Source organism: Anabrus simplex, chromosome 5 (genome assembly GCF_040414725.1).
Source record: "Anabrus simplex isolate iqAnaSimp1 chromosome 5, ASM4041472v1, whole genome shotgun sequence".
NCBI lineage: Eukaryota > Metazoa > Arthropoda > Insecta > Orthoptera > Tettigoniidae > Anabrus > Anabrus simplex.
Window position 1 is genome coordinate 294,301,481 of NC_090269.1, and position 24,143 is coordinate 294,325,623.

Here is a 24,143-nt window from a genome sequence, read left to right on the forward strand (position 1 = left end):
TACCCGTCTTATGTAAGATTTTAGAAGCTCTCTTATCACGTCGCATATCTCGTTATCTTACTTCCCTCAACCTCCTTCCTATCTCCCAAGACGGATTCCGATCAAATTTCTCAACCCAGGATCATTTATTTCATATTACGTCATCCCTAAATTCATTTCTACGCCCCCGGAAAACTGCTGCACTGGTGTGTCTTGATGTCCATAGAGCTTTTGATACTGTGTGGCACTCCGGCTTACTGTTTAAATTGCGCCATTTACCGCTTCCTCTTACTCTTATTCGTTTTATTTATCACTATCTTCGCTCCCGTACAGCTCGTATCGTAATTCATGGCACCTCCTCTTGTATTTTCCCTATGACTTCCGGAGTTCAACAAGGTTCTCCACTTTCACCTTTGCTGTATATCCTTTTCACTCATGATATTCCCCAACCTGATCCTCCCCTCCGCCTGTATCAATATGCAGATGATCTAGCTATTCTTGCCCTTTCCACCACGACTAACACATTAACTACTCAACTCCAAGCCTACCTCACTACTCTCGAAACCTGGCTTCAATCCTGGCATTTGTCCGTTAATCCTGTTAAAACTCAATTTATAGTTTTCCGTAAAAATCCCGTCTTTGCCGCCCCCGGCATCGAGTTCTACTAACTATGTACAATACACCCCTTGCGGAGACTAATCTATTAAAATATTTAGGCATTACCTTTCAAAATAACCTCCAATGGAACCATCATCTTGATAATATCTATCAAAAGGCATTTTCTCGCTTCCGTGCCCTTCGTTCGCTCACTGGGCATACCCGGGGTCTTCGACCCTCCCATATTATCCATATATACACATCCTTTATCCGCCCTGTCGTCACCTATGCCTCCCTGACTTGGTTGACTGCTCATGTTCGACAGTATATTCAGTTCTTGAAACTTGACAGACATGCTCTACGAATCGCACATCGCCTCCCCCTTGACACTCCCTCTGCTAACTTTCAAACACTTTATTTTCTCCCCACTATCCTTGGTCACCTTCACTCTCTACGCCTCAACTATCTCACCAAAGGTACCAGTAATCACAATCCTATCATCACCGAAGCCCTGTCCTTATCCCCTTTAGCTGATGCCATTCTTAACGACCGTCGCACACTCTAGACTTCTCATCTCTTTCCTCCCCCCATCACATAGCTTCCCCCCCACCCCACTCTTTCTCCACCACTGTCCTGTTACAAGCTAAAACTGTATTTTTCAATTCTATGATGCTCCTGCGCACAGTGGTGCAGCCTATATTTCTGCAGCACGACCAGTGTCCGTCCATTGTTTTATTATTTTATTATTTTTTATTTTATTTGTTATTATTATTATTTTTATCATCACAATATTTTCTCTGTTTCTACTCTGGCACAAGCAAACGGACTTTCCGTCCCATTAGTTCTTATCTTGTGTTCATTATTATTATTATTATTATTATTATTATTATTATTATTATTATTATTATTTTATTATTATTATTTATTATTATTATTATTACTATTATTATTATTATTATTATTATTATTATTATTATTATTTATGTTTTTCGTCCGAAGTGAGGACATATTGTATTATGTGACAGTGTTTCCGTTTCGTTTTTCTGCAGTGCCACAAGGTAATGCGTGTGCTTCTAATTTCTGTTTGTTTTTCTCATTGCATTTATTCGTGCCGATTAACATTCTACCTGCGGCACGTTCTTTATTTACGTTATGTGGACTTGCTTAAGCTAGCAATTGGTGTTCTTGAACGTTATTCAACCGACTTTTCTTCCATATTCTTTATATTCAGTGTTGTCTTTCCTTTCTTTCTGCAATTTCGTCTGTTATTTGTAACAATTTGTCAGTGCACGTTATATTCATTTCCTACTCGGTATGTTGTGAACTTGACTAGTGCAGTGCTTATGTTGTCAGTGCATTGACGCCCAATGGACTATATGAACTCTTGCTCCAATACGCTACGATGCAAACATGTTTATCTTCGTTGTATATTCATAATTTTGTTATCCTATTTTGTACCTATCTGTATAACTGTGTATCCTAATTCGTTATCCTCCTACTTTTCCCCTACGTATGTCTATACATACCACTAAACATTCGATTATGTCACTCGGGTTCAATATATATATATATATATATATATATATATTGTACACGGCCTAAGAGCTACTTTGTATAGCTGACGGCCCGCCTACCCATAGGGTAGGAATGAAATAACCTTCTAATAAATAATAAATAAATAAATAATGTGGTGTAGTGGTTAGTGTGATTAGCTGCCACACCCGAAACGGGGTCCACTCAGCCCCGGGAGGACAACTGAGTAGATGTGGGTTTGATTCCCACCTCAGCCATCCTGGAAGTGGTTTTCCGTGGTTTCCTACTTCTCCTCCAGGAAAATGCTGGGATGGTACCTAACTTAAGGCCACGGCCACTTCCTTCCGTCTTCCTTGTCTATCCTTTCAATTCTTCCCATCCCTCCACAAGGCCCCTGTTCAGCATAGCAGGCGAGGCCGCCTGGGCGAGATACTGGTCATACTTCCCAGTTGTATCCCACGACCCGATGTCTGAAGTTCCAGGACACTGCAATTGAGGCGGTAGAGGTGGGATCCCTCGCTTAGTCCGAGGGAAAAACTGACCCTGGAGGGTAAACAGATTAAGAAAGAAATGAAGTACAATTGAATTGATTCCGTTGGTAGACAATGCTAGTTGCTTTACGTCGCACCGACACAGATAGGTCTTATGGCGACGATGGGACAGGAAATGGCCAGGAGTGGGAAGGAAGCGGCCGTGGCCTTAATTAAGGTACAGCCCCAGCATTTGCCTGGTGTGAAAATGGGAAACCACGGAAAACCATTTTCAGGGCTGCCGACAGTGGGGTTCGAACCTACTATCTCCCGAATACTGGATACTGGCCGCACTTAAGCGACTGCAGCTATCGAGCTCGGTGGTAGACAATGGACGAAGAAGTCTGCTACACATATAGTATACAGCAAATATTCCCTAGCACTTTTCCTAAAATCACTTTCATAACGCATACCTCTCGTAAAATAAGTAATTCCTAAAATACATTTTCTAAACTTAAATGTTCTTTAAATTTTCGTTCCGAACAGCGGTGCTACAAATTTCCTAAATCAATTTTCCTAAATCTACTAATTCCTAAAATATTTGTTGTGGGATATAGCTGTGAGGCGGTCCATTCTTTTATTTTCTTGTTTATTCTCAATTGTTTTTGAATTGCTAGCCATTTCTTTTCCGGATGATACCTAACATATTTCCCTCGTGCAAATTAATTTAGAAAGTTTTATGTGTCTGATTGTTCTTTTTGTAGTTCATGAAGAGCGGCGTACATACTCTCACAAGATCCCTCTTCAGTATAACAGGGGAGGCCATCTGTTCGAGATATTGGTCCTTTTTCCCAGTTGTATCTCCCCGACATAAAGTCCAACGCTCCAGGGCACTGCTCTAGAGACTTCGCTGAATCCGAGTGAAAATTCCAACCCTGGACGTTACACGGATTAAAAAAGGAAGAAGAAATTTGAAAAGTGGTACGAGGGCTGAAACGGGGTCCACTCAGCCTCGGGAGGTCAACTGAGTAGAGGTGGGTTCGATTCCCACCTCAGCCATCCTTGAAGTGGTTTTCCGTGGTTTCCCACTTCTCCTCCAGGCAAATGCCGGGATTGTATCTAACTTAAGGCCACGGTCGCTTCCTTCCCCCTTCCTTGCCTGTCCCATCCAATCTTCCCAACCCCCACAAGGCCCCTGTTCAGCATAGCAGGTGAGGCCGCCTGGACGAGGTACTGGTCATTCTCCCCAGTTGTATCCTCCGACCCAAAGTCTAAAGCTCCAGGACACTGCCCTTGAGGCGGTAGAGGTGGGGTCCCTCACTGAGTCCGAGGGAAAAACCGAACCTGGAGGGTAAGCAGATTAAGAAGAAGAAGAAGATGGTGCCGGGAAGCGTATAGCAGGGTATACATTAGTCTACACTTGCATGTAAAAGATCTGGCCCATACCCTTGTTTCTCTCAATAACTGGCATGAGCCTTGGAGGCGTGGAAGTTAATGTCTTCCACTATCCGTAACCTCGGCACTTGATGGGGTAGAGTAGTTAGCACTACGCCCGGCCGCCTCTGCCCCCAGGAATTAACGTGGTAATCATTTTTGGTGTAGGCCGAGTGAACCTCAGGGCCATGTGCACCTCCGGAAGTGGAGATCTCGTTTCTTAAATTTTACGACTTCCTGACGGGGATTCGAACCCCCATCCTTCCGGGTGAACCGAGCACGCCTTTACCGCCCCGGTAGGCAGCATGAAGTCAATCTAAACTTACGAACAAATGAACGATGTTACATTCGGTTTAAAATGAAGAATGGGACAGAAATAGTCACCTGCAGTTGCTCTGGTTGTAGAAAGTAAGGAAGATGTGAGTGTAACACTCCACTCACCTATTGGAAGGAGTTATGTAGCTTGTCAATCATGTTGCTAGGAACATGAAACCGAGGGGTAGGGGCGGGGATGTTAGACATCCGTTGCCAACCTGAACTAATATTCCTGAAGGGCCACATAAGTTATTTTGCTCGCAAGTGTACATAAAATTGATGTAAGTTCTCGCGTAAGACACGAATAAGAGATCTTTAACTTCTAGCAGTTCGCGTACGTGCAACAAAAGTTAGGTGCAGGTGATCCACCTGGTAGCCTTATAGTCTACTGCACAAGCCGGCTACCCCAGGACTTAAAAATCAAGTATCGAGAAATTGTTATGCTGCTTTCCCATGATGTAACGGTCAATAGACCGAGCTCGATAGCTGCAGTCGCGTAAGTGCCGCCAGTATCCAGTAATCGGGAGATAGTGGGTTCGAGCCCCTCTTTCGGCAGCCCTAAAGATGCTTTCCCGTGATTACCTATTTTCACACCAGGCAAATGCTGGGGCTGTACTTAATTAAGGCCACGGCCAGTTCTTTCCCATTCCTAGGCCTTTCCAATTCCATCGTTGCCATAAGATCTATCTGTGTCGGTGCGACGTGAAACAAATTGAAAACAAGTTCAAAATTAAGTATGAGGCACCAAACTGAAGTATAAAGACTAAATTCTAATTTAACATAGGTGTTGTTGGTTTCTCGTCCCACTAACTACAATTTGACGCCAATAAATTTACCGACATGGGGTGGGCATATTTGACACCTTCAAATACCAACGGACAGAACCGTAATCGAATGCACCAGCTTGGTTTCAGATAACCTGTCTCTACTGCCTGACCCACTCAATGAGCAGACGGGATCGATCTTTTTTTTTTTTTTTTTTTTTTTTGCAATTGGCCTTACGTGGCACCGACACGTCTTATGGCGACGAAGGGACAGGAAAGGCCTAGGATTTGGGAAAGAAATGACCGTGGCGTTAATTAAGGTACAGCCCCAGCATTTTCCTGGTGTGAAAATGGGAAACCACGGAAAACCATCTTTAGGGCTGCCGACAGTGGAGTTCGAACCCACTATCTCCCAAATGCAAGCTCGCAGCCGCGCGCCCCTAACCGTACGGACAACTCGCCCGGTGGATCGATCTAGAGCCCTCCTAGAGAGTGCCAAGTACTTTTATTGAACCATCGACTTCACTTACGGGAGAGATTCCCTTCATAATACAAGCCATCGTGAGTGATAGACCATAAAGGCATAGCCTACGGTGTGGTGCGATAAAAAATGTTCTCAAACTCAGTTCAATAATCGCACAAATAAATGTTTCGCTGACTCGGCTTCATATTTCACGTTATAACGACGTGTCATAAAGCTAGATACGTGCCGCAGAATATAATAAAAGTACTCTACAACCCACCTCACATACCGTTCTGCTAGCTTTATTCAGCTTCAAAATATTGTTGAAAGCCCTAAAAGAAGTCAATAGCGTAATAACTATCTAGAGTTGTACAAAAACATTAGCTTCGTTCTAAAATTAGCCATTTTAACCGTGTATGTTGGTGAGTTCTTGTGCATTGACAGACATAATGCCCATTTATTTGCTGTCATCCTCAGAGGCCTGGGTTCGATTCTTGGTAATGCCAGAGATTAAAGACAGAAGGGCTGATATATGGTTTAAATTTGTTCATGTAGCTCACCTGAATTGGTGATGTGCCCGAAAACAACTTTACCACTTGGAGGAATACGAGGATGCGAATTTACCTAAACAGAGATATTATCCTACGCACGTTCATAGCTACTTACAACGTGTGCCATAACAAACCAAAATTCCGCTAAGGCTACGGATACCTATTAAGTATAACAAGCCGTGTTGCATCGAGCCACTAGAAAGCTTCTGTTCCTGTCAGAAATTGCCACTTGCAGTTTGTTCCTATCATTTATGTTCACCCTGTATACTGTGGTCGTCTGACAAGGATTCGTGTGGATGCGGGGAGAGAGGTGCAAAGGGGTAAGCATGGCTTCGCGCATGCGCCCATTTCAAGTCTGAAGGCCTGACAATAAAGATCATTTCCGTTCGCGGTGACTTGCGAATTGAGGTGCTATCGTAAAGTTTTTATGTGGTAGAGCAATTGTGCCTTAGTGACACATTTACTGTATGTACTGTACAATGAACAGTTTGATAAGGAATATGCATTGATTCAGAGAGCTCGCACTGTCTGTCACGAATGATGTTTATAGCCAAGGGCATATTGTCGGTTACTGGTGCCGTACCTACAAATCGCCGCCATTTTTCGCGAGATGCAGATAGTAGGTGTTGCAAAACTATCTCTACAAATTGATAAAGGAAACGGGGCACACAAGACGTATATATTTTCATAGAATACGTCCGCTGACGTAAGCAATTGGCGCGAAGAGACGTGTACATGGTTGTTTCATTTGTGACGTGGTGAAGTGAAGTAGTAGTGTCGATATGTCCCACTCCTCATCTTCTACACATATACAGCACGCACTTCACAGTGAAGGAATATCTGATTTGGGAACCGATGGATGGAACGTGGAAAATTCATCGCGCTGCTAACGAGACAATCTGATCTCACATATGTCGTCTTCCTATATTCGGCTTCAAAAGCCGACCACTACTCTAAGTAACTCAATATAAGGAAGGCAGCCTCACAAATAATTAGGATATTTTGAGGATCCTTTTTTTAATATTAAACGGCCCTAGCCGTGTTGAAACACCGGATCCCGTGAAATTTCTGAAGTTAAGCAACATTGGGCGTGGTCAAGGTTTGGATGGGTTGCCACGCGCTGTTGGTGGGGAACAAAGGAATGGGGGAGTGGAGAGGAACTGGCCACCCTACCGCACGTAAACTGCGGCTCAGGCACACCTCTGCAAAGGTTCGGACCTGTCTTCGGGCAGAACACCCTTACCTATCTGTTTATATTACTATAGAGGGTGGTCGGAAACAACGTGGACAGGGTACATAATGCTCGAGTAACACGGGCATTACGCTGTGTGACCAACGATGCAGCCTTTTTGACAAGAGTCCTTCTTCCAGATGAATCACGATTTCACAACAGTGGTACTATGACTCGGCACATAAGCACTATCGCAGCGCGGAACATCCCCATTGGGTAAGACAGGACGCGTTCGAAGTGCATAGGGAGTAAATACCTGGTATGGGATCTTGAGTTACTCCTAATAGAACCATATTTCTTCGACGGCCATCTGACAGGAGCACATTACCTTCATTTTTCTTTAAAATGAATTCCGACAGTTGCTGGAGAACCTGCCACTGCTCAACACGTTATGAATGTGGTTTCAATAGGACGGGGCCCATCCTAACGGATCAGTAGTTCTTCATGCTTCAAATTCTAATTAATGGATCGGAAGGGGAGGACCCGTTCCATGGCCCACCAAATCTAGCATTCTTTACGCTACTTGACTTTTTCCTGCGGAGTCACTTAAAGTAGGTGGAGAAAATGCCACCTTGATTTGTATAGATATCAGCACGGCGTTGTGACCTGGTCACCTTCGGCAACAGATCATCTAGGCATGCCAAGATGTTACACCTCACATGTTACAACAAGCAAGAATGACTTTACAACGCCGTGCTGAAATCTGTACAAATCAAAGTGGTCAACATTTCGAACATTTTCTGCACCGAATTTGCAAGGTACCCTGATTCCTACCTACAGACCTTCACGTCGGAGTCCAGCATGGCTGCGTATCATCCAATAAAGATGGTCCTTTTCAGGAACCTAAACAAATTCACTCGTTGGAACAAGTAGGTATGTAGGTATCTTCCTTTTTTGATCTGTTTACCCTCCAGGGTTGGTTTTTACTTCGGACTCAACGAGGGATCCCACCTCTACCGCCGCAAGGGCAGTGACAACGGGTCGGGGTATACAACTGGGGAGGATGACCAGTATCTCGCCCAGGCGGCCTCACCTGCTATGTTGAACAGGGGCCTTGGTGGGGGATGGGAAGTTTGAAGGGATAGACAAGGAAGAGGGAAGGAAGCAGCCGTGGCCTTAAGTTAGGTATCATCCCGGCATTTGCCTGGAGGAGAAGTGGGAAACCACGGAAAGCCACTTCTAGGATGGCTGAGATGGGAATCGAACCCACCTCCATTCCAGCCCACGTACAACTTTTCAAATTTCGTGGCAGAGCCGGGAATCGAACCCGGGCCTCCGGGGGTGGCAGATAATCACACTAACCACTACACCACAGAGACGGTCTATGTGCCCGTATCACACGGCATAAAGCGAAAAGAAATAAGAAATAGCGTACTAGCCAAGGAATTGAACCTGTTTCCTGGCAGCTTGTCTTCGCAAAAGTTGCGATACGTGATTTAGCCACCTTTTTAAGTTCCGGAGAGTTATGGCGTATGACTGGCACGTATGGAATATGTTCGTAGTTGTAATAGACACTTCCTGTCTGAACGTAAGGTAGTGTCATTCGCAGCTGATATCGTTCTACATGTTTGTTTACGTCATTCAAACAACATTGGCGCCAATTATTTCATAAATATCCGGCTCCATGGCTAAATGGTTAGCGTGCTGACCTTTGGTCACAGGGGTCCCGGGTTCGATTCCCGGCAGTGTCGGGAACTTTAACAATCATTGGTTAATTTCGCTGGCACAGGGGCTGGGTGTATATGTCCTCTTCATCATCATTTCATCCTCAGCACGACGCGCCGGTCGCCTACGAACGTCACATCAAAAGACCCGCACCTGGCGAGCCGAACAGGTCCTCGGACACTCCCGGTACTAAAAGCCATACGCCATTTCATTTTCATTTCATCAATATTTTCGAGAATTGGTTGTGATATGAGAGTTCGTTGCGTTGGGTATATTCAAACAAAAAAGAGGTGGCTGTCTATCCCTTCCAATCTCCAATCCCCTCACAAGGTCCCTGTGCAGCATAGCAGGCGAGGTACTGGTCCTCTTCCGCAGCTGTATCCCACAAATATCCCACGCTCCAGGACACTGCCCTTGAGGTGGAAGAGGTGGGATCCCTCGCTGAGTCCGAGGAGAATGCCAAGTTGCTTTGCGTCACACCGACACAGATAGGTCTTAAGGCGACGATAGGACAGGAAAGGCCTAGGAATGGGAAGGAAGCCGTCATGGCCTTAATTAAGGTACAGCCCCAGCATTTGCCTGGTGTGAAAATGGGAAACCATGGAAAACCATCTTCAGAGCTGCCAACAGTGGGGTTCGAACCCACTACCTCCCGGATGCGAGCTCACAGCTGCGCGCTCTTAACCGCACGGCCAACTCGCCCGATCCAGAGAGTAAACGGACAAAGTAAATAATAAATACATATTTTCAGTAATTCTGCTAAAAATATATATGTATGTAAAATAAGTTTGCTATAAATATATAAATGTTCACCTCTGTGGTATAGTGATTAGTGTGATTAAATGCCATCCCCGGAGGCTCGGGTTCGATTCCCGGCTCTCCCACGAAATTCGAAAAGTGGTACGAGGCCTGGGACTAGGTCCAATCAGGCTCGGGAGGTTAACTGAGTAGAGGGGGTTCAATTCCCACCTCAGCTACCCTCGAAGTGGTTTTCCGTAGTTTCCCACTTTTCCAGGAAAATGCCATGATGGTACCTAGCTTAAGGCCACGGCCGCCTCCTTCCCTCTTCCTTGTCTATCCCTTCCAATCTTCCCATCCTCCCACAAGGGCCCAGTTCAGCACAGCAGATGAGGCCGCCTGGGCGAGGTCCTGGACGTTGGCAACACTACTCGAACACACCACATCTCATTTACCCGGCAGCTACTCCAAGACTATTGGTAAAAGTTCTCATACTACAGCGAAATTGTACCATCAAGTCTCGAATTCAAATTAGGGACCTGGAAATGTGAACATTCGCAGTTTAGTTAGGTTTTTGTTTTCAATTGTCTACGCATGAGCTCCCCCTGTCAAGTGTCGACAATGAAAACCCAAGATCGTTGGTTCAAGCTCCCACAGAGGAAGTCGTATTTCTGGAGGATGGAAGGAATTTCATTGGCACTCCATATCGCTCGACGTCGGAATGCAAAAGATCTCGGATGACACTTTAGGTGTTTTACCTGAGAAAAAATTAGAACTCGCCAATTAATCAGGTAGGATGAAACAGAACGTCGAAATTGACACATACGTAGGCAGCCTAAACGGTGATACACCAAATTGCTGGGGATGTATTATTATGATTATTATTTTATTTTTTATTATTATACCAATTTTCCACTCCTTGGTTGAGTCGTGGGTGTCAATGATTATTTTGCCCTATTTTACTGTCGGATGTCCTACCTGACGCCAACCCTGTGTGGAGTAATGTATTCGCCATTGAGTGTTTCTGTGGTGGTTCGGGGTTTAATGTGTTGTATATTACAGTATATCAAGAGGAGAGCCATGGCACAAACACAAATACCCACTCTCCGTACAAGATTAAAACTCCTACCGAATCGAGAAACGAACCCAGAACCCTATGAACCGAAGTCTTCCACGCTGACCATCCAGCCAAGGACTCGGAATTCCTTTATTATTATTTAATAATAATAATAATAATAATAATAATAATAATAATAATAATAATAATAATAATAATAATAATTAATAATAATAATGTTATTATTTTTACGTCCTACCAACTACTTTAGACGGTTTTCGGAGACGCCGAGGTGTTAGAATTTAGTCCCGCAAGTGTTAATTTATGTGCCGGTAAATCTGCAGACACGAGGCTGACGTATTTGAGCACCTTCAAATACCACCGGACTGAGCTAGGATCGAAATTGCCAAGTTTAGGTCATAAAACAAGCGCCTCAACCGTCTGCGCCACTCAGCCCGGATTTAAAACCTACAACCTGTTTTCCAGTCAGTGACCGGGTCAGGCATGGAATGATTGAAGCTCCCATCTTGCGTCTAGGATATGAATTGTGCCGGCTGCCGAAGCCTGTCGCACTCCTTGGGGGCAAAGGTTAATGACTGACAGATGAAATGAAATGATATTGGAGAGTGTTGCTGGAATGAAAGATAGCAGGGAAAACCGGAGTACCCGAAGAAAAACCTGTCCCGCCTCCGCTTTGTCCAGCACAAATCTCACATGGAGTGACCGGGATTCGAACCACGGAGCCCAGCAGCGAGAGGCCGACGTGCTGCCGCCTGTGCCACGGAGCCTACATTCAGCCCGGATTATTATTATTATTATTATTATTATTATTATTATTATTATTATTATTATTATTATTATTATTATTATTATTTTGCTATTTGTTTTACGTCGCGCCGACTCATTATTATTATTATTATTATTATTATTATTATTATTATTATTATTATTATTATTATTATTAGTATTATTAATATTAATATTAATATTAATATTATACATACATACATACATACATACATACATACATACATACATACATACATACATGCATACATTATCATTATAGACTGTTATGCCTTTCAGCGTTCAGTCTGCAAGCCTCTGAGAATTTACTAAACGTCGCCACAATCCTCGATTTGCAACTAGTGTTGTGGTATTATTATTATTATTATTATTATTATTATTATTATTATTATTATTAATTAGGTATATATTTAAACAACGTATTTTGTGAATAAATAATAATCCATTTCTTCCCGTGCACTGCACAGGGAGGGTTGAAGTTGATAGTTTTAAGATCTCGGCTTGTGGAGGGGTGTATAATTGGAGCGAACACGCGCGGGGCCCTGTACTGGCTGTAGCCGGAGGGCACTTCATTAGACTGTACTCATTACACAGCCCCCTTCCCTTTTCTTATTAGGAGCGCTAAGTAGTCATATGGGGATTGCTACATAGTTTTACAAGCTTTGAAGTAGGCGCACTTCCCTTAACAACTCCCAGTTCTCTTTCTGCTACATAGCGTTCCTCCAAGTAATGGATTATACATCCATGTACTGTATCTGGGAACTGATAGTCTTGTTAGAAGCTATCGAGAGAAGTTTTGTGTGCAGTAGAATTGCTTCCACTACAGTTGAAGATTGAATTACAACTGGATCCATTTTCCGTTAACGCTCTTTGGTTCGCATCTAAGACGAAGAATATGATATTAATGGTAAAATCATAGCTAAGTCAAGACAATGACTAATTAAAACATTTTTAAAGTTACACTATGCGCACATTTTCTCTGTTAGTAGTATAAACTTCTTGTTACGAATTTCTTAGCTGTAGCCCTTGCACTTGCTCGTGGATTCCCATTCGCAATCGATGTAATTTTACATGCCTTGGTATCTTCGTCCTAGCGTAGGTCTACAGTCGGAAACAAAAGTCTGCGTACGCCCGCTTATTCCATACATTTTTGGGTATGTTGATTGTTTTGACTTGCTCCTGTGACGTTCTTCCGAAGAGTGAATACTTCTTCCCTTTATTTCAGTTGTATTTATATTTTTTTGCTAGTGGCTTTACGTCGCACCGACACAGACAGGTCTTATGGCGACGATGGGGTAGGAAAGGGTTAGGAGTGGGAAGGAAGCGGCTGTGGTGGCCTTAATTGAGGTACAGTCCGAACATTTGCCTGGTGTGAAAATGGGAAACCACGGAAAACCATCTTCAGGACTGCCGACAATGGGATTCGAACACACTATCTCCCGAACACCGGATACTGGGCGCACTTAAACGACTGCGGCTATTGAGCTCGGTATATTTCAGTTTTATAGAAAGCAGAAAGTATGGAGAAAACCTAATGAGAGCCTCCAAAAGAAATATCCTGTTCCATCAGTGAAACATTGGGGTGGGAACGTTCTTGTTTGGAGTTGCATGTCCGGTGCTTTAAAATGTTCCTAAGCAACTTCATTTAGCTCCCGAACTCCGACATGAACCTTATTGAACACCTTTGGCAAGAAATCCACAGGTGGATTAAGAAATATTCCATCAAGAAGAAGGACGATTTAAAATTTGCCGTAAGAACAGAATAGAACAAAGTTTCACCAGAAGTCACAAAAAAAAAAAAAAAAAAAAAAAACAGTGCATTTGGAAACAGTTGCAGCTGAAAAAGGTGGAAATGAAATGTATTGAACCTAATATGAGGGTGAAAAAAATACTCACAGTTCACTTTTTTTCCTGAACATTTTGTTTCGTTTCATAAATATGGTCCTTAGTTCTAGACTTAGTTATTAATGTATAAAGTATCTACAAGTCCATCATTTTATTTTTTAAGTGCAGATAAGTAAAAGGTTCTGTTTTTATTACATTTACATACAATTTTGAAGTGTATGTAGACTTTTGTTTCTGACTGTATGTCCTGCGCAGGTGCTGGGTCTACCTGATCGCTTGCCTCCGTCATTTCACAGGTTTCTAAAAACTTAATATATTTGGGATTCGGCAAATAGCCATGCGGCTTAAAGATAAGGAATGAGCGCATGGTATAGTACAAGTCCCTTGAAAATGGAAATCTACAACCTGTTTTCTAGTCGGTCATCGGTCAGGGATGGAATGAATGAAGCCCCATCTTGCGGCGAGGATAGGAATTGTGCCGGCTGTCGAGGCCTGAGGCACTCCTCTTGGGTAATGTTAATGACTGACAGATGAAGAGTGTGCTGGAATGAAAGATGACAGGGAAAACCGGAGTACCCGGAGAAAATCATGTCCCTCCTCCGCTTTGTCCAGCACAAATCTCTCATGGAGTGAGCGGGATTTGAACCACGAAACCCAGAAGTGAGAGGCCGACGCGCTGCCGCCTGAGCCACGGAAGCCCCAGTACCTTGCTGGTACATTTTTTCTCAGAAACAGTTGAATATATTGAACATAATGATTGTTATGGATGTCCAGAGGGTTGTTTTTTGCTAGGGGCTTTACGTCGCACCGACACAGATAGGTCTTATGGCGACGATGGGATAGGAAAGGCTTAGGAGTTGGAAGGAAGCGGCCGTGGCCTTAATTAAGGTACAGCCCCAGCATTTGCCTGGTGTGAAAATGGGAAACCACGGAAAACCATTTTCAGGGCTGCCGATAGTGGGATTCGAACCTACTATCTCCCGGATGCAAGCTCACAGCCGCGCGCCTCTACGCGCAGGACCAACTCGCCCGGTCCACAGGGTTTACATCTATTCTTATTATTAATATTATTCTATCTCTTTTCCCCACATGTTTGGGGTCGCATGTGCGAACTGTGCCGCACGTGTAGATTAAGCTATGTTTTACATCCAGATGCCCTTCCTGACGCCAGGGAGAAACTAATCACTATTGCGTGTTTCTGTGGTGGTCGTGTGGTGTGTTGTTTGAATATGAAGAGGAACGCCTATGACCCGCTGCCTAGCCAGAATGATGGTGCCACGTGATCAGACCGATGACATCCGCAACCGCATTGCTTGGCTTTCGTGACATGATCCGCTACTTGCCACATCACAGAGTTTCTCAGTTGGTCTCAGGAAGTTGAACGAACCCCATCTCAACCCATACTGCAACATTTAAATTCTTGCTTGTGCTTGTTGTTTTAAGGGGCCTAACATCGAAGGTCATCGGCCCATTTAAATTCTTGGAGGAGCTGGAATTCTTCGCCCCCCCCCACCCCCCCCCCCCCGACGTAAAAGGCAGGTATTTTTTCAACTTAAATTCTCGCGGTAGTTACTAGGATTACTGCTTACAGTTAAACGCAATGGTTCTACCTGTTAAGGCGTCAAAGCTGAGTGGCATAGATGCTGGCCAAAAACAGCCGGAATTCGAATGTAAGTATATCGTAATGATATTGTGCCCTTTTAAAGGCCACAACTGCGGTGATCTCTTCTTTCTTCTGTGCGCCGGCTGCTCCTGTAATAAATGACATGTAAATAATACTCACCGCTGCATGTAGACTCTTCTTTCTCAGTCGTGTCCGTCCGTTATCCCCGGAGAGGCCACCCGCTGATCAAGGAGTGAGGAAATGAAAAGAGGGGTAAACTAACTAAAAATGACGGTACCCAAGACTGAATTTAAATTTAAATAAAAGACTGATTTATTAAATAAAATGCAAATGCTAAAAGTGAACGTAAACTGAACTAGTGAAAATGTAAACAAAATGAAATAAATAACTGAGACTAATAAAATTAAAGATTGAGGATCTGCCTTACAAAACAATCATAATCTGCCTACATAACTGACTGAAGGTCAAAACACCTTAATTACAATAATTCCAGATTCTCTTGACATAGTCTTCAAGTTAATAAAATGACTCAGTTTACAACTCTGGTCAGAAAGACCACCTTCTTGAAATACAGAATTACATTACGGAGAAAATATCTCTCAAAATAAATTTAAGTAGTTAAATCACAATAAAGTAAATTAAATTTGTTATGTCATCAAACCACTGACTCATAGGAGTTATCAAATGTTCATCACATGTGGCTCATTTGGTAAAACACCCAAATGTAAATAATCATGGACTGCACTGAGCAAGTGTATCACATAAAGAATAATTCGAAGAAAACAGAACAGCCATCAACATCACACTACATTTCCGACATGACCATTGTCTTATTCAAACACCTCATGGTTAAACAAATTAATTATCGAAACATCACTCTGAGTGTATCCAACCACTCATCTAAATTTTAACTTCATTTGCATGTCTGTGATAGACTGGACTTCTTAAGAATAAACCAAAATTTAGGCCAAGTGCCTGATGTTAACATTATCGAATGATAGCGATCCTTGTACATTAAAATTTTATTAAATTTGCCGCTAGCTGCATTTCATTATCAATTCATATATTTTGTGGTACCACCACTAGATGGAGGCAGATGCCATCTTATTTACCATTCATCGCGGCAGTTTTATACAATTGGTTTATTTAAAGATCGCTTCATTTCTAAATAAAATGTAGTGGATTTTAAAAGAAAGTTTGGTAATTACTTAAATGCCTGGTATGAGCATACCACTACTATTGTTTCGACCGTGACATAATCGATGATTCATAAACCTAACATCTGAAATCTTATTTACATCATTACCTTAATTAACGGAGAAACACTGCTCCGACAAAGAAACACAGAAATCAAAAAAAACTAGCCTAGCTACACTTATCTATTTACAACAAATCAAATATAAATAATTCACATACGCTTGCGTCCTACAAATAAATGGTAAGAAAAATACAATCAGAAAGGAAAACAAATAAGCAAACTAGATCCCACCATCGCGGCCTACTGGAAATTATCAAGGATAGATATGCGCAAAAATAATCGGAGTCTCCAGAAAAATATACCCCGCTGCGAGTAGCAAAAATATAAATATTGTGAATTTGACGGCAATCTCAAACCTTCAGACTATAAATGTCTGGACATGATACTATCTAACCTTGATGAACAAATTACTGTTATTTCATGGCATCCATGACTCTACATAATTATTCAAAACACATTGACTCGTCGCTCTGTTCACATTGTACACTGGCTAGCATTATCTTTCGAGCATCTACTCTCCCTGGAATTATTTAAACAAATACAGGCTTCTGCCTACTATCATAACCCATGTCGTACCACATTTAACACTCGTGGTTGAATTCTTCATTTCACAATTCTATTTACTCGTTAATTCTCGACGTCATTATTATTCATTATTCTCAGAATACAGCCTCGCTCGTATCCGGCGGGCAAAAATATCTATCGTGCACATTACGGCTTCTTACGACAATTCAAGACATGGTCCAAATCATATTTCCATCATCAACGTAGATCATCAGGGATATTAATCATCTAGCTCGATCTCTCGATCATTCACTGCTTAACATATCACAAAAATCTCAGAGCTGACTCATCAATGGCTCCCACTGTTTCTAATAAAAAAAAAATGACGAGATTGCCTCTCAAAACACAGATGTTGAAACATGTGTAACCGCAACTACACAGAAATAAAATACTCGCGTCTACCAAAAATCGTCGCGAAAATACACGGGGTAAGTACCATCAAAGCCGGTCATCTGAAGGATGATCCACAAGTAAAACAAGCTGAACTGCGCAAAATAGCAAAAAATAAACATTGAAAACATCGCGACGGCGTCTACAACATCAAAACTTCAACAAAAGTGACTCAAAGAAAAAAAACTACGATCTAAATAACATGATGAAAAATAATAATAAACTGGCATTACACTCATAGATCAAATATCAAAGCTGCCTAACTGTCAAAGTGACATACTACCGAAATCAACCATAACAACACGCAAACAAAATCTATCTAACAAAATGCACAAATAATCCTAGCTGAAAGTGCAAAATAACATTATTATTATTATTATTATTATTATTATTATTATTATTATTATTATTATTATTATTATTAGCAGTATTATAAAACTGTGAATTATTTACAACCCTACCTAGTACTCTAAACTACATTGATCATCGATTTGCCACGGTCCTACATGTTTATTTACATTATTTAATGATGCTCATACCTGTGATGGTGGAGGCAGGTCGGCTCGCCCTCCGGCCCCTGTCATGGTGGAAATTAGAATTCCATCTTCAAGCTGATGTGGTATTCCAGATTTTACACACGCAAATTTGACACATTTTTGCCATGCCGTGACACACGTTTATATTAGCACAAAACACTCGCATTTCTCTTACTCCAGTGAAAGTTAGAAGATGCCCCTGCAGACTCCTGTTGTGAAGCTGGACGGTCGCCTCGCTATCTACCTGGAAATCACCTGTTGGTCTGCTCGCCTCTCTCAGCTTTGTTTACACTCCCGCTTACAGAACATTAACCCCACGGGACATAACTGTTTCCTCAAGGTTGACTACTGCGGCCTGCATTGAAGTAAGTCAATCTCCTTCCTGTCTGTCTCTACTAGTTTCTGCCCGTAAATATCTCGCTTGCCAAAACAGTTTATAGAATGGTAGAAGCAAGCTAAAATACAGTTTATGTTGTGGAGGAAACTTTATGCTGATAACACATGTGAAACTACCAGTTGGTTAGAAATGTTTTTATGTAAATATGCTGAAAAACATGGATTTGTTCCTCTCGACTCGTAATGTGAGTTCATTTAAGTTGAAAGTGTAGCTCTTGCCTACTCCCCTTGCATTTACAGTAAAAGTCTGTTAAAGTGTTCATTTTCCGAAATGCTATTCTCCCAAATAAATAATACAAGGCTTTCTAAAATGTCTACAAGTGTCTAATCGCTTTCTTACCAGCCAAAAGCAAATCTGACTAATAAAATTAGCTGACACACTCTGTCACTCTGTCAAACGTAGATACACTGAGATTATTTACAGAATTACTGCGAATTAGTCAAAACACACTGTCAATACTCAAGCCAACAACTGAGAACTCTGAAGACACTGAGACTTACAGAATCACTGCCAAGACTCAACAAAACAACTGAGAACTCTGAAGACACTGAGAACGACTGAGAACTTGGAATGACTGAGAATTCGACCCTCTGGTCGCTGGTTTTTGTAAAGATTCCTCCCACCACCTGGAAAATAGTTCCGTGGAAGGGATGTGGCGTAATGATCTAGTCCTCGGGAGCGCTTTCTCGTACATCCGTAGGTTATGGTTTTCAAAATTCATATGCAAAACTTCCTAAATTTTGTCTGACTCACATGTGATATTGCGCCGCGGGAAATGATCACAGGATGATCCACACGACGGCGCGCGTCACTAGTGTTATTTTCTTCCGGTGGATTGCTTCATCCCGCCATGACAGCTCCTCCTTCCGGGTCCTATTACTCCTCCGTGTGAAGTTGAATTTTATTAATTAGGCACTAATTTACCACCGATTCGCACTGATAATTCACCAAATATTATAAAGAAGTCAGGACACTGTTTTTCACTATCACACCGGGCTTCAGATCGCGAGATACTGACTGTAGATTTCCCGGTATGACAGTTCATTCAAATTTAGAATTTTCTGATTGGCTGAGACTTTCGCGCCCTTCCAAACGTGGCTGCTTCCATTTCCTCCCAAGGATTGGCGGTTAATGTCGTTGTCCCCTATTGTCCTAGCCAAGTAGGTCAGGCTTCAACGCGTGCTTTTCTCGTGAGAACGAACAGCAAGTCGCCCCTCCTAGGCGGTGTCATAAAATTTATTGGAAGGAACCCTAAGGATGGTTTACAAGTTGGTCGTGCTTAGAGAAGAGTTTCATGGATTCTCCTCGCCGTCAAGCTGGCGCCAGAAAGTTCCTTTGTGACTGCTGGATTCACAGCCTCACTGTGGTATCTCATATGCGAAATATTCAATTTAATTGTGAATTAAATTAGGCAAATTCGCTTATGGGTGCAATGCCCCCTTACGACGTTAGAAATCTTACGCGATAGTGGAAGATTTCTCAATTCAACTAATGATATTCTAGACATATTTGCAGCCATAAGCGAATGTATACTCCTGACTATGAAGTATACCTCTGCTTATGTCTGAGTTTTTCTCTGATTTCTCTCTCTAAAAGTTTGTTCTCTTTCTCGAGGTCATCTGCAATCTGTTTCATGACTACTAGTATCTCGGCTGAGTTCTGTTCGCATTCCGGACAATTCTCTTCTGTCTGTTGACCTGTCTCAATCTCGAAATGACTGTCGTCTCCTGGGTTCGTTGATAGGGTTTCCTGGTCATCTTCTTCTTCTGCTTCGGTACACGGGTCATCATCATCATCTTCTTCTTCCGTGCCGGAACTTGCGTCTTCTCCTGCGTTTGAGCTCCTTGGTTTTTCCACGAGATTCACTTGAGCTGCGCCTGGTGCCATCCTGTATGTTTTAAGATTGGCTGCGTTCATAATCATTTCATTTTCTCCATCTAAACTTCTAATTTTATATGCATTGTTTTGCATATCTTGGACAATGCTGTAAGGACCGATGTACAATGGTGCGAATTTTGCATAATACTTTCTTTCAGGATCGGAGATGGCTGGTCTACGGATCAATACCATTTCACCTACCCTTAATGGCCTGTGATACCTTCTTCCGCGAACCCTTCTCAGCCTGCGGTCAGCTTGCTCTCTTAAGCGCTCTTGTACCTGTTGTATACATAGTTCCGGAGATAATAGGGGTTCAGGCGGACAATTAACGACTGGACTCCACGGCCTGGCCGATTGTAAGCCATTATGCACTGTGGCCGGGATTTTCGCTGTTGCTTCATGGACAGTATTATTTATGCAGTCAGTGATCAATGGGAGAATATCGACCCATCGCCAATGCTGTTCTGGGATATAAATTCTGCTGAATTTTGCGATGACTTTCATTACTCTTTCTGCCGGGTTCGACTCTGGGTGACGTGTTGAACTCAGAACATGCTGTATTCCTAATTGCCGTAAACCTGTTTTGAACTCTACGGAGGTGAACTGTGTTCCGTGATCTGTTAGTAATTTCTCCGGTTTTCCCATAGCCGGAATTATTTCCCTATTAATGCATCTTAGAACTGACCTAGTATTGGCCTTTTGCATTGGAGAAAGGTTTGTAAATTTGGAAAATACATCCATGGTGACTAATATGAACTGATTGCCTCTCCGTGATTTCGGGATTTTTCCATAAATATCCATCGCGAATAACTCACGGGGCTTTGACGGTAGAATGGGAATTGGCTTCTGTTTTACAAGGTAGGAGTTCGCCTTGACACGCTGGCAAGTGTCGCATGTGACTATTGCATCCCTGACAGTTTTCCTTAGGTCTTTCCAGGTGAAAGTTTCCTGAATTGTGGCGACGGTCTTATCAATACCTCCGTGCCCAATAACACGGTGTACATGCCATATTAGCTCTTCCTGTAATTCTTTAGGGACGACAATCTTTAATTTAGTATGATCCTTATCTGCATATTTTAACAACTGATTATTTAACAACCTGTATTCTTGTGCGGCCTTGTGAATTTCGTCATAACGAGGGTCCCCTTGTTGAATTGCTCCCTGGAAATACTGGATAATCGGCTGTAAGGTTGGATCAGCCTGTTGAAAGGTTGGTAACTGGCTCAGTCGGAGTAGTACATTTCGGTCTTCCTGGGTTAAGTCCACATAATTTACCTGCTCTTCACGTTTATTTGGGTTCCTGCTTAAGGCGTCTGCTAAGATGTTCGCCTTGCCGGTACAGTGTTCAATGGTGAAATTAAATTGCTGCACGAACAGTGACCATCTAGTAATTCTGTCAGATGAAACAGCTGATTTTAACATGAACGTTAAAGCTTTGTGGTCGGTTCTTATGACGATTGGAAATCCATAAATAACTTTCCGCCAGTGCTGTAGGGCTTGCACTATAGCTAGCATTTCCAGCTCTGTAGTTGTGTAGTTCCGTTCGTGCGACCTCAGTTTTCTACTATAAAAGCCTAAATCGTCCTTGGTTTTACATTCATTGTCCTGTTCCTGGAATAAGACTGCACCTACGCCCACTTTAGATGCGTCTGTCTGGAGGATAAATGGTCTGTTAAAATCAGGATACGCTAATTGTATACTCCTGGCTAACAATTCTTTAGTATTTGAGAACGCTGTCTCTGCTTCCTGTGTCCATTTCCATCTGTTATTCTTACACAGCAGGTCTTGTAGTGGTGCTACGACTTCGGTGAAATTTTTACAGTGGTCTCTAAAAAATTGACACATACCAAGGAATTGTCTGACATGTTTCACCTTGGTAGGCCTAGGGAAGTTACTTATCGCCTCTAACTTTACCGGGTTTGGTCGGATTCCCTTGCCGTCTATTACGTGTCCTAGGAATAGGATTTCCGGCTGACAGAAGTGTGATTTCTTGATATTCACCTTGAATCCAGTTTCTATAAGGTTTTTAAACAGTTTACCTAAATTTTGGAGGTTTTCTTCAAAGGTTTTAGTTGCGATTATCATGTCATCGATGTACAAAGTAGTAACTGCTTTGACTTCGTCTGTTAGGTTCCTGTCAAGTGCCCGTATGAGGGCGCTAGAAGAATTGCGGGTTCCGAACGGGTGTCTTTCAAATACATAGGTCTGTTGATCAAACATAAACCCTGTTAGTAACTTCGACTTATCATGCAGAAGGATATGGTGAAAAGAACTGGTCAGGTCCACACCTGTAAAAACTTCCATGTCTCTAAATCGACGAATTGCGTCCTTAATAGGCATGGCTTGATCATTCTCCGGGATTAATTTGGAATTTAATTGACGAGCGTCTAGGCACAGCCTCAGGGAATTGTCGGCTTTCTTTACTATGACAAGGCTGTTCACGTACGGAGTGGGTCGCTTCGAGATGATCCCGTTTTCTTCCATTTGTTTGATTATTTGCTTGACCTCCTCGTGGTATTTCTCTGGCACTGGATACGGCTTACGTTTGTATGGTTCCCAGTCCAAAACATTGAAAACGTATGTAAAATTAGGGATGAGGCCTACTTTGGAATCGAATACGGCCTGATGTTCAATTAAGAAGGCTCTTAATTGATCTTTCTGTTCTTTTGTCCCTTTAAACTCTGCAACCTTGTCGTTGATTAATTTTTCAATATCTTCCGCAGTATCAGCCATAAAAGTGTTTGTAAAAATCCCCTCATGGTCCAAAATATTTAACTGTTCATCCGCATGCTCGGCTCCTAAGATATCGTGGAAGTCTCCGTCAGTACTGTTATCTGCTTCGTCCTCTTCATCAGTTTCCGGATTTATTGTAACCTTGTCGTGGCATCCATTCCTTCGGAATCTCACAACGCCCTCTGCAAGGTCAATGACGGCATGTGTTTCCCTGAGAAAATCAGCTCCAAGAATTACGTTGTAGTTAACTCTAGCCATTATGATAAATGTATGACTGTAGGTTGAGCTGCCTATTGTCATCTCCAGGTATGTCTGGGACTTGCAGGTAGTCACCTTGTCTGGCACGATCCCTTTTATTTTTACTGTCGAGACCGGGATCTCAGGTAGGCTCATTCTCTCTTTCAAATCATTAAACAGAGTCCTCGAAATAATGCTGATACTCGCACCAGTATCTAAAAGTCCTAAAATGCTTGTTTCATTAATTTTGACTTTAATCACAGGTAGAGGTAAAATTTGTGGGCTCTCCTGCTTGAATTCATTATTTAATAAGTCCTCAGGCTGCGCTATCCATGAATCTACTTTAGCTACTTCCCACTCTTCATTCTCAATGGTAAAATGTGTGGTTGAGTCAGTGTCTAATGGAGCTACTAATTCGAAATTGAAGTTTTTTTTTTCCTAGCACCGGTCCCCTCGTACGTTGGTGCATTAGGGTTGAGTGGTCTGCGGTCCTCGCTTCCTCTCCTTCTTGTTTGCTGGAACTCCAGGCTTTCGGCTCCCGTGATATCCGGGTTCATGTCTTGGGATTCGATTGCCTGTTTCCACGGATCGCGCTGTTGTTTATTATTCAGGTCATTGATGTATCGGCGCCCCTCTTGATACCTCGGGTCCGAGTTCCTATCTCGCTGGTAATTCCTTCTCTCGTTCCATCTCCTTTCAGGGTCGCGATAATAAGGCCTATCTCTTCCTCGATCTTCCCATCGCCTTCTATCACGTGAGAGGTACCTCCTTTGGTATGGCTGCCTGTCCTGGTATCGCGGTCGCCTGTCTGGATAGTTTGGTTTTCTAAACCACGGACGTTGGGTTTCTTCCTCCTGGCGTCACGTGTTCGTCTCTCGCCGCGGTACAGCACCTGAATTCGGGCCGTTTACCTGCGCATTGCCTCGTGCATTTTCACTGGTGGCATTAGCTAGGTAAGCCCTATGTTCCTGCGTTTGCCTGGTCACTCTCTGCGGTACATTACTAGTGGATGTAGCGTCTAGCTCCCTTAAAATAGCCTCAACTTGAGCTGGATCATCTACCCTCGCTGTAATGAGC